The sequence below is a fragment of the Drosophila pseudoobscura genome, chromosome X, assembly GCF_009870125.1.
Source record: "Drosophila pseudoobscura strain MV-25-SWS-2005 chromosome X, UCI_Dpse_MV25, whole genome shotgun sequence".
Taxonomy (NCBI): Eukaryota; Metazoa; Arthropoda; class Insecta; order Diptera; family Drosophilidae; genus Drosophila; species Drosophila pseudoobscura.
The window spans coordinates 37,964,763-37,970,826 of NC_046683.1; positions in this window are offsets into that span (position 1 = coordinate 37,964,763).

The following is a 6,064-nucleotide window of genomic DNA, read 5'->3' on the forward strand; positions in this document are numbered from 1 at the left end:
AAACAATTACCATAATATTGGTAAAAATTTTTTTTAAAGTTTTGATATTTTTTAAATGGTTATTTTTAGACGCCTTATATAGGGCTTTTTCATGGTATAGTTTCGCCGTTAAATGTCCTTACACAGCTTCATACCACCTATCCTTTTTGAAATTAGTGAAAAGTGTTTGCAAGTTTACATTTATGACTTCATAGAATTCTTTAACAAACCGTTGGTTATTATGCACAATCATGATCATCTGGTATTATAGTGCTCCTTAATCTTATTTTTCGGCATAATGTATAGTTAAGTATTTCGACATGGCGTTCCCATTGAGAGGAACATTTTAGGATCTATCTATCTATCTTTTCTTATTGCTATTCGGCTTTCAAGCATTCGATTACTACATTAGTTAGTTAAACCGGGTTAGTTATTGGTCTATTTGGTTCCGGAAGGACAAATTGGCTTAAAATTAATTTTGTTTCCACTTTGCTACTTCTTTTAGCATTTTCGATATGGCTAGTCTGGGTACAAAATTGTAGTCTCTATAGTCCTTATATAGAGTCTCCACCTTCACCACAAATCTTATATTCCCCTATACTCATTTTGAGTGTCGGGTACAAAAACCATTTTGCAAAGGAAATATTAATCTACAGCATAAATATAGTAGTTTACGGGTATTTAGGTAATCAGCTCCAACTCAATATGTACAAATTTCAATATTTGAAAAAGACAATGTTTTTGTGAATATCAATATTTCGTTCCAAGTCCCTGGGAGCCAAGAGCGGTCCACAGATACATACATATATTGAAAAGAAAGGTCAAAGGTTGGAATAGGGCTTGAGCGTACTGTTTTAAATCAATTAAAGTCTTTTCTAGACTGATTTGTCGAACATTGAAGGCACTTTGAGATTCAATATTATAAAGTTCCACAGAATGATAATAAAGGACGAACCCTTTTTTGAAAAAAGTAGCCAGATCGACAAACTACAATATCATATGTATTACCAAACCTTACAGCTGCATAGAAAAGCTTCAAAAAAAAAAGTAAACAAGAAAGTAATTGCTGTGCCAATAGTTTAGTACGTGACATCTCGTGATATCGTGATATCTAAGTATAGTATATTTTATGCCTATGCGATTGTTTTAAGGATCTTGAACAAAAAGTGGCAGTTGAGCCCTCCAAACTCCAAAATTTCTTTGGTTGGCCGGGCAGCGGCTGAAGAAGGCTGAAGATGAGAATCCCGGAACCGACTTGCGATACCGTCACTGTTGAGGCTTCTTGAGGTACATGTTGGGTTCGCTTGGGGGTTTCCTCCACCCATTATGTACATTTTTATACCCGATACTCAACATAAGTATATGCATATTATATAATGGATGTGTGTCACGCCCAGAAAGAAGCGTTTCCGGCTCCATAAAGTGTTCTTGATCAGCATCAATAGCCGGGCCGATTGAGCCATGTCTGTCTATCCGTCCGTCCATCCGTCTTGTTTGACGCCTAGTTTTCAGAGACTATGTGAGCTAGAGCAACGATTGTTCGTATCCAGACTCCTGTGTTATCACACTGAATCAAGTTTGTTTAAATTTTGCCACGCCCTCTTCCGCCCTATTACTCATTTTCTGTATCGCTCTCACACACTCTTTGTCGTGCATTATGTGCGCAGTCTGGTGGAGAGAGGCGAGATTAAACGGCTGGCGTTGATGTGAGATTAGAAGAAATGAGACAGATGTGAATTCAAAATTCAAGGACAAATCATAAATAAGCTAACAACATACATACATATTCTAAATAAGTACCGGATATAAAGTAGAGCCGTAGCCCTTGCCTCGTCTCACAACGTTCCCCTCGTTCTATAGGCGATTTATTGGATTCGTCTTTTGTGAATGCCTGAGAAGCGTATACAACTGGTAGTTGCTTGGTAGGTACTGCTCCACATGCGAGCCCACTATCATCTGTGGTTATGCAAAATGGTTTTTATATTCTGGATACTATAAAATTTGTGGGATAATTAGGCGTCGTTTAAGGTATCGTTTTTAATGGCAAAATTTGGCATGCAAAGGTTTTGGTCAAACGGCTGTACCTTAACCGTTTATCCATCGATATACGTACCATTGAGGTCAGTTGTAATTGAAGTACTTATCTCTGAATGGTTTGTGATTTTGTCATTAAAAAATGGCATATCTGCACCTGTATCTACTAAAAGCTTGGGTTTTTTTTCGTTTAGTGTAGGTATTGTTGAGATAAAACTATTATAAAGAGAACACTTTAATGTAAATAGAACACAAATATGGACTTTAAAGTGCTATCCAGTTTTGTGGGGAGTTTATGCGTTTTCCACATATTATCTGCAACGCGGACATTTCGGTGGCCCTATCGGTTACTACTTGGTGGATTATTTCTGTTTCATGATATCCACTTTTATTAAGCCGACTGCTCTACTCTTTTCCGCATTGACTGCAATTTCTATGCTTATCGAATTTCCAGCCGTTTTAAATGAGGTTTTACTAATGACGCTGTGTTGTCATGTTCACCTCTAAGAGTGTTGACCAAGGACAGGGTGCCCAAAAGTCGTTGACTGTCTTTTATATTAGAAAGGCACTTAGTTAGAAGTTTAAGAGCTTCGGAAAATTATGTTTTGTGTAGTTCTGTAAGATTATTTTGGCTAATCTTCTTTATTTCGTTGTAGTTTTATAAAACTATTTCAGTATGCTTGATAAGTGGCTGGCGCCCAATGCGTTTGTTTGTATTCAAACATTTATCTGAGTTTTTAAATTCATATTAAATTTTTTGTAATCATCTGGCACTGAGCCTGCTAGATAATACCTTTTACACTAGGCGTCTAAAGCAGGACTCGGCACGGCCCTACCCCCTAGTACCAGGAAATTAGTTCCGCACCGGTGCCGCAATAGCTCCCATTCTTACCTCCCTGGTTCCAGATCGATTACCGACAATGTATTTCAGCGGAGAATTTAACAAATGGATGCCCTAGGGCGGAACCACCCCTGGTTCCCGCTCGATTACTCGTAGCTCGTTGCTAGGGGATAGTTTCGAACTAGTTACCCATAGAAAGCCAGGAACTAGTTCCCCACTCGATTACCCTTCGATTACCCGTAGCTAGTTCTAACCTAGTTACCAGTAATTAGTTTCCAACTGACTACTGTTAGTCTATCTGGATAATAGAATAATACTAAAATGAAAATACAATGTAAACGTATAATATAAAATTATATGTAGCCGGACTTGTCGTGACATTCGTGTAGAATATAGAATCTTAGCTGCTTCGGCACAACCCATAACAGCTTGCTGTTGCTCGTCGTTCTCAGATCTCTTATCGGTTTTCATATCAGCTAAAATTTTCTGGATTTTCCCATCTTGTAATTGTATAGGGAATAACCAATCAGCCTCGTCAATGATGGTCTTTGAAATTTTCATGCTGTTTCCATCTCATGTGCATTCTCAAATGGAGCTCGACTTAGCGCACAACGTGACTCATCTGTGTTCCAGCTCGATGAATAATGTCTATCGCAAATTCCTGAATACGCAACCACCATCTTGCAATTCGGGGGATAAGATTACAATCGGTAACAACTTTGATTCTCTTACCATAGATGTATGTTTTGAATCGCTCCAACGACTCGACGACGGCAAGAGCTTCTAGCTCGTAACTGTGGTAGTTTTTCTCTGGTTTGGTAGTTGCTCGGCTATAATAAGCAATTGGCATCATTGGCATACCCCGGCTAAAACAACGGCACTGGCATCCGTATGTAGTTCATGATCAGCATCTAGGCGGTAGCTGGCGACAACAGGATTCTTTATCAAGCTTCTTTTTAACTCGGCAAAAGCATCTTGCTGGGGCAGTTCCCACGTAAATTTCTGGTCTTTGCGCAATAGGGTACGCAAGGGCTCCGAAATAGTGGCATATTCAGCAATAAATTTACTGAAGTATCCGCTGAGGCCTAAAAACTGTCGTACTTCGGTAACATTGCTTGGCGTCGGGAACAATAAAATGGCATTCGTCTTAATCTCTCCAGGACTGATGCCGTCAGCGTGTATCCGATGACCCAGGAATGTTATTGATTGCTTATACAATTCACATTTCTTCAGATTTAGAGTTAATCTGCACTCCTGCAATACTTGAAGGCTTCGCGCAAGCTTCTCATACATCTCGTCAAACGTCCGACTACCAATTAAGATGTCGTCCATGTAATGTATCATGTCGCCTTTCTGCAATACTGCCATGAGTCGATTGAAAACAGCAGGTGCAGTTTTTAGTCCAAACGGCAGTCGCTTGAACTCATATAGTCCATCAGTGGTGATAAATGCAGTAAACTTTCTACTTTCCGATGCTACTTCAATCTGATAATACCCGCAGTTGAGGTTCAGGGACGAAAAGTATTTAAACCGCTTTGCGTCCTGCAGACGCTCCTCAATATATTTTTTTTATTTATTTAAATTTAATTAAATTAGCAAATTATCTGTTAATAATGGTACTTAATTACTAAAGGCGGAAAAAGAGAAGTTAAAAGTTAGCTAAATTTAAGTGATTATAAATATTGCAAGCAATTAGTTTAAGAGACAGTTCAGGGGATAGGGTTTGCCAGAGGGAGTTTTAATTATGGCATAAAACCCTAAAAGGTTCATGATCAGCATAATTAGACCTACATATGGGTAAACGGATAGGCCTAAAAGTACGGGTAGGTCTAGATGGAACGGCAAAGTCAATCTGACCCAAGAGAGTTTGGGAGTCAACAGTCCCGAGAAGGAGCTTGTGCACGAACATTACGCCATTGCATATTCTGCGATGGTGCAACGACGGCAGGTCAATAAGATTTAGCCTAGACCGGTAGGGTGGCAAGATTCTACCCGAGTCCCAGTTAAAGTTCCAAATGGGCAAAAATTAAAAATTGCTTTTGCACGGATTCAATAACAACCTGCTGCTCTTTATACTGCGGGCTCCAAACACCAGAACAATACTCCAATATAGGACGTACTAACGAGATGTACAGTTGTTTCGTAACGTACGGGTCGTTAAACTCCTTGGACCAACGCTTGATGAACGCTAAAACACCCTTAGCTTTATTTACAGTTGCAGCTATATGGGTGTTAAAACACATCTTATGATCAAAAAGGACTCCGAGGTCATTGAACTCGAAATTCGCTCAAGGATATGATTTCGTAGAACATATGAGACAAAATGTGGAGCGCGACGGTAAAATGTCATAAGTTTGCATTTGGAAAGGTTTAGAAAAAGAAGATTAGTTGAACACCACAATAGTAGTTCACTAAGATCCAGTTCAAGGCGTGTGTGCAAATACCAATCAGAGTAAGAAAGACAGATTTTAACATCATCAGCATACATTAGTGTAGTAGAGTATGTAATATATAACTTGAGGGAGGGCATTCACAAATAAAATAAACAGAAGCGGGCAGAACTTCGGGAGCAGAAGGGACGGACTAAAAGCGTTTGACTTGCGCTTAGAGTTAACGAACGAATAGAATTTTTTAGGATCACTACGAAAGTTACTACTACATTGTGAAAGGTAATGATTATAACACTGACTATTAACGGCAAGGAACAGAGAGCGAGCGGAGGAGTATAGAGCTAAGGCCGACGTGGAGCCCGACTTCTGGTACTTTTTATAGAGCCGGGAACTTTTTATAGAACCCAGTATTTGGTACTGGGAAATGATAATGTCGTGATCCAACAGCTCGTCGACCATTCTGTTCACAATTTCCTTCTTTGTCTCGGCAACTCGGTATGGCGATTGAGAAACCACATGGCCACTCTCAACGATGATATTGGCTTGAACGCTGTAGGAAAAACATTGGCAAACTTCTCCAGCAAGCTGCGCATTTGGTTTCTTTCTTGATCGATCTGAAAATGAACAAGAAGTTGTTTAGCTATGATGTGGTTGTCATGAGCTACCGGCTGATGAACTGCTCGTTTAACTTCCGTGTCGCCTGGCTCATAGATGAGCACTAATGATGACGTCCTTTCCCAGCATGAAGTCCACCTGCAAGAGATCGTCGTCGGCTACGTATACTTTGGCTGTAATGATTTTTCCATCGATGTCCATATCC